The sequence below is a fragment of the Mugil cephalus genome, chromosome 7 (assembly GCF_022458985.1).
Source record: "Mugil cephalus isolate CIBA_MC_2020 chromosome 7, CIBA_Mcephalus_1.1, whole genome shotgun sequence".
Taxonomy (NCBI): Eukaryota; Metazoa; Chordata; class Actinopteri; order Mugiliformes; family Mugilidae; genus Mugil; species Mugil cephalus.
The window spans coordinates 21,483,501-21,489,500 of NC_061776.1; positions in this window are offsets into that span (position 1 = coordinate 21,483,501).

Consider the following 6,000-nt stretch of genomic DNA (forward strand, 5'->3'; position numbering starts at 1 on the left):
TGCACAACAAAATGAGAAAACATTTGTAGCAGTCACTGAGACAGGTTGTTATGTATCTGGCATGGTTCGGAACAGCTGGTGAATTTGTGTTTGTTTGTTTGCCTTGTGATAAAATAGCCTGTCATTCGCCTGCTTTTCTGGGAGTGACTCCAAAATGCAACAGGCTCAGAAAAAAAAGAATGCAGAAAACTGACCATCAGATGAGTGAACAGATGCGAGAATGTGTTACCTTAGTTATGGCACACTTTACCTAGTTTTCAGTATTTCCAGGATGTAGTTTTATCATGCTAATTTATATTGTGTATTAAGTTATGCAGTATTATGTTAGGACTTTGCAGTATTGACTTTATTTTAGTGCTCTCGCACTTTACAATATTTACATGTGTAATATTTCAGTAGTCATTACGTAGCCCTTGGTGTGAGAGTAATTTTGGTTCCTACCGGTCATTGTTTAGGGTGGGATTGTCACACAAGTGCCACCAGCCTCATTAATTAGGCCACATTCACAAAGGGGTAGTTTTCTCATCAAATACACTAATCACTCATTTCAGTACTAACAAGAAATGTCCTTTCAACATTCATCAGTCCTACACTAAATTACACAAAGACATCCTTCATCAATGTGCTTATATATGTGTTTAACATATTCATTTTTTTAAAATCTATTTTTCTTTCTTTTTTTAACCATAACGCTTGGTAGTCACGTGACTATTATGTCATCCTAATGCGCCTATTTAGCCACTGATTGGGCTGAACCCCTGACCATGTTTGAACTAATTAACGGGCAGACCCACATAAAATGTAAGTAAACCAGTTTTCATTGGACTTATTGTATTGTATTGCAGTGCGCACAACTGGGAAAAAAAACAAAAAAACAAAAAAAAACAGTCGATCAAACCGAATGTGCGCGTGTTTTCTGTGTGTGCGTCTCTACAGTCAGTGACGGGACTGCTCTGTCAACACAACCGCAGTATTCCTCTGAAGAAGTGTGATGCTGCTGTGGTCGGAGATCAGCCTGTGGAGGGCAGCAGCTTCCTACTTTAGAGAAAAACCTGCAGTGTCCCACACAGTAATGCTGCAAGTTAAAATAAGCACTCACTCCGTTAAATTTAGATTCAATGGGAAAAACACCTCTCACAAATAAAGTCCTGCATTTAAAATCACTGATCAGGCATAACATTACGACCACCATCCTAATATTGTGTAGGTCTCCCTTGTGCCTCTGAAACAGTTGTGACTCATCAGAGAATGGACATGGGTCTTCTGAGGATGTCCTGTGGTGCCTGGAAAGATAATGTTGTTAGTGGGGACCTTTGGGTCCTATGGGCTGAGGGGAGGGGCCTCTGTGGATCATCCCACAGATTCTTAATCAGTTTAGGATCTAGTGAATTTGGAGGCCAGGTCAGCACATTGTATGTTTCATGTTTTTTCAGTGGTTCCTTAAGTGTTTTTGTGTGTGTGTCTGTGTGAGGCTGCATCCTGCTGGGCATGGCTGCTGCCATTGGGGTGGGCTATGGGGTGGGTGCTACATGTCTGAATAACATCCTCATGAATACCAGGGTCAAAAGATTCCCAGCAGAACAGTGAATTGTCACAAGATGGTCAATGTTATTTACTTCTCTTGTCTGTGGTCATAATATTGTTGCTCATTTGCATATAGCTATTTAGCAATTTGATGTAGAACTTGATTTTTCATATATGTATATGTGTGTGTATGTATATATATGTATATATGCATGTGTGTATATATGTGTATGTATGTATGTGTGCCACATGTTTTTTATATTTCTCACACTTAGAGTTAAGCTTAGAGTTCATTCAGGGTTATACACATTTCATATTAAATAGAAGCATATAGGCTTGTTCTCCTTGTGGAGGCGGGATAAAATTCTTCTTAGAGCCTTTAGGAGTAGGAGTTGGGATGCAGTAAGAGTGTTGGTCAAGGCAACTTAGCATCCAAGGTTTGTTTTTATAAAAGTTTTGTTTTTCATTACTGACACTGCAGCAGCTCGATTCACTGACAGGCGCAAGATCAGCCAAGAGAGCATTACTGGTTTAAAGATCCCAAGCAAAGCACCACTGGTAGGTATCCCCCAACCTGCTCTGCTGGTAAAACAAAATGGGAGAAAACGAGAGCAAACGAGACCCTCTCATCTCTTAACAGCAGCTGTTGTGGTGCTCTTGAGAAAAGTTGTTTTGCCTAATTGCCTCAGTGTTGCAAGGACGAGGCCATCAGTGGATAGTTACACTGTAACTGAACCGTGAAGCCTGTCAGCCACTACTGCTGAGTAGATGGAGAGTAGAGAACTGGAGGTAAACGGAATGCTTGCTCAGCGTATGTCCCCTAAAAGTTAACTGAATAGGAAATGTGGCCAAGTCACAGTGTTTAGGGAAAAGCTGTTTACATGAAGGACTGCAGATGTATGCTATGAGGATGCTGGAAAGCTCTCCTGAATCCACAGTGAAAATGTAAATGTGATTTAGCACATTGTGCAGGATGGCTGCTGATAGAAATGAAAGTGAACTACTGTTAATTCAATAAAAACGGGAGATAAACCAGAAAAACACAAAACTTTACAAGCCTCCTTACGAGGTTCCTTCAATTATAAACCAGAGATTATCTAACGGCACTAATAATTCTCCTCTAGTTAAATCTGAGTGGATATTGACATTTTATCAAATTTCATCAGCAGCAGGGCAGGTGCTCAGTGTACAGCTTTTTATTACTAAATACAGATTTTGACCAGGCATTTGTGGTTCCCAGATGATGTAGCTTTGTTGACCCCTGTCAATTATTTTCTTCTTTCTGTTTTAAAAGACTAATGTTAAGAGTTCAGAGGGATCAATGAGCAGAAATGCACATGCTGCACCACCATTTTTTTCATAATAGGCAAGCATAAATAAAATACATCTTCCACCCCCTGTCACTAAGTTTATTATCGCCAACGTTGACGCACAATCAGAATCACTACGTATATAATCCTTCTTCAGACATATATTCTATTTAAGTTATACGCAACCAACAGTTTTTGAAGACAAATTTGGCCACCAAAATATCATCAAAGTTCTAATCAACGTATTGAGAGTAGTATCATAATGCACATTCAGTACATTTCTAATACTGCTAATTAAAAGTGCTTTGGTATGTATATCAACAGTCATACGCCATTGGGTGCTTCAGCCAGACGATTCAGACAAACTCTGTGGACTTGCCAGACAGCAAAAGCAAAAACCAACTAATTCAAATCAATAACGCTTTGCAGTAGAGTTGTTGTGGCTGCATCAACAGTAAATCCAAGTTGTTTGCAGACTGTGAACAGTTACGTTGCGGACAAAGGGTAATCTACTCGCAACATCAGCAATTGTAGCCCATTTAATGTATACTGTGGACATGTGAACTTAATTGACTAGAATACGCATTGGTTTCTGTTGGTTTGTCTTAGTACAATAAAGTATTCTTTCGTTTTTAAGCCAGCATCTATGTGTAGCATAATGTCACATGCTAGCTCAAGTTCACAAAGCAATTACTATATTAGATATGACCTTTGCTGGAATCGCCATGTGGTACAAGCTGCTGTAGCCTCACAAAACTTCTTAAAGATTCTTCAATAAATAGACACACTGTATTTCTGTGAGTTAAGGTGTGATGTTTAAATAGTTTTGTCGGTGGAAAAAGTAGAGTGGACAACGCTAAGGTCACAGCAGAACCATCATGCCTTATGATGTGTAAGATCTGCTCTAATCATCTTTGGATGTATGTCTGATGTTTGTATTGACTGACAATCTCTTTCACACGCTCGCTGAGATATGACCTGCCTCCTGCTTAATCCTCACTGGGCTAAAAGCATTTTACTCATTGCCTCAAATTGACTGTAAACTCAGTTAACTCTGTGTTGTCTCTGATGGGTGAAAATCAGATTTGCTACGAAACCAACAGTTTATTATTCGAGCTACGTCAGTCTCTATAAAGTTTGGTTAAACAAGGCAGAATGATTAGTCTCTGTTGAGACGTTCTCCTTTGTGATTAAACGCCCTCTGATTCTGAATTAGTTCCTGGCAGGTCAGGATGGAACTGGTACGGTCATCCCTGACATACTCGTTTTGAACTTATAACACATTTGAACACCTGTTCAACAATTGCTCTGTTATTTCCTTTCATTTTGCTCCTGCCACCTCATTCTTGCTGGATAGGTGCTGTGCAACCATGACAACAGGTCCCAACTACTACAGTTTTTCTCATCAATACCATGACATTATCGACGGTGAAGACAATTGCTTGTGCAGATGTGTGTGTGTGCGCCAGCAGCACTGGTGTATTTACTATATATTGGGGATAGGGAGGATTAAGTTATCCTTCAGCTTATCTCCATTTAAAATGACTGATGATGCTGTCAGCAATGGTCGTGGCCTACTTTTGAAAGGCAGCCTTGTTTGCTCTGGCTCAGAGCCATGAGACCTTGTAAATACTACTGATGCACTTTTCCATCAGTGGACGAGTGTTACCTCATTGTGTTAAGAGTAATAAAGCGGCAGTTTGGTTAATGAAAGAGGAACAGGGCGCCTTTTCCTGTTGATGCTGTCTTTGAGAAACTATGTAGCCGGCGGTTCACCTTAGCATTCTTGCAATTTGCATATAGATGAGACTCGTATCACATTATTGCTTTGGGGGAGTATTAATAATGTGTAATGTTGTTCAACAGGAAACTGTACTGTACAGGCGGCTCTTGCATGTGTGGAAACAGGTGCTGCCCAGAGCGGCGCTTTCTGCCTCACTGAAGCCATGTTGTCCCACATCTTTCCCTTCCCTCTGCTTTCCATCAACTCTGTCTTGTTTGTTTTGCTGTTGTTGTTTATATTTTGAAGGATTTATGAACGTGCCACACGTGTGGCGCTGGTGCCACATCCTTTGCGAGCTACATGGTAAAGGATTTTGAAATCACTCCTCAGAATGTTCCCAACTGAACACAACACCACAGGGTTGCAAAATTGCTTGACCTCCTGATCCCCTCCTATCTGCCTCAGCCTGTCCCCACCACCGAACCACTATTACCTCCCTGGCATGCTCTGAAATGGATTTCTCTGGCTCAGTGGGTGGGACATGAACAGCCCTCAAACTGATTTCTTTCTCTCGTACTTTGATTAGCATTTGTTAAACACTGAATGGAAGACATATGGGCTATCTAGATAAACACACTGCAGGCACAGCACATATTTACAGTTTACATATACATGCTGCTTCTAAATTTCTTACATAACTCATCTCACCATTTGGACCATCTGCCATTTCCTCTGTTGTGTTCCTCTAGCTGTGTCTAATCGGGCTGCTACGTCAGAAGATATCTGCTGTGATGTCCTGTGTTTCTGTTCCAAAGGACTAAAGGGCTGCAATTATTGCATCTTTGTAATGCTGTGCTAATACGCTATAAATATAATATAACTACATGATGTCGTCAGACATATCATTTGGTTCGACTCTCCAGCTTTGGCTTACTAAAGCCTTCCCATGACTCATCTTGGCTAAGATTAAAAGCAAGTCAGCTACATTTGTTATGTATATTGTGTATTTGTGTATGTGTGTGCATATAGATACATGCTGTTGGCAGTTACACCAATTTAAGTGCCCCTGATGTCCCAGCACATTCATTAACGCCATTTTGATATTTAAACACGTTTTAGCAAGAAAAGCACATCTGTTACTAATAGCATTAAGGATGGCTTCATTCCATTTCGGTATCTGTTTAAACCACACCAGGGAGCCTGGATCATACACCAATTAAACCAACCTTACACAGTTAAGTAAAACTGTATTTCTTTTTTTATATTGAGTTAAAATTTATGACCTGAGCGTTACCACCACCAAATGTACAACTTTGTGATATTCTATTCTATTCTATTCTATTCTATTCTATTCTATTCTATTCTATTCTATTCTATTCTATTCTATTCTATTCTATTCTGCTTTGAAATGCTTCAAGTTCCACCTTGACCCCTTGACACTCA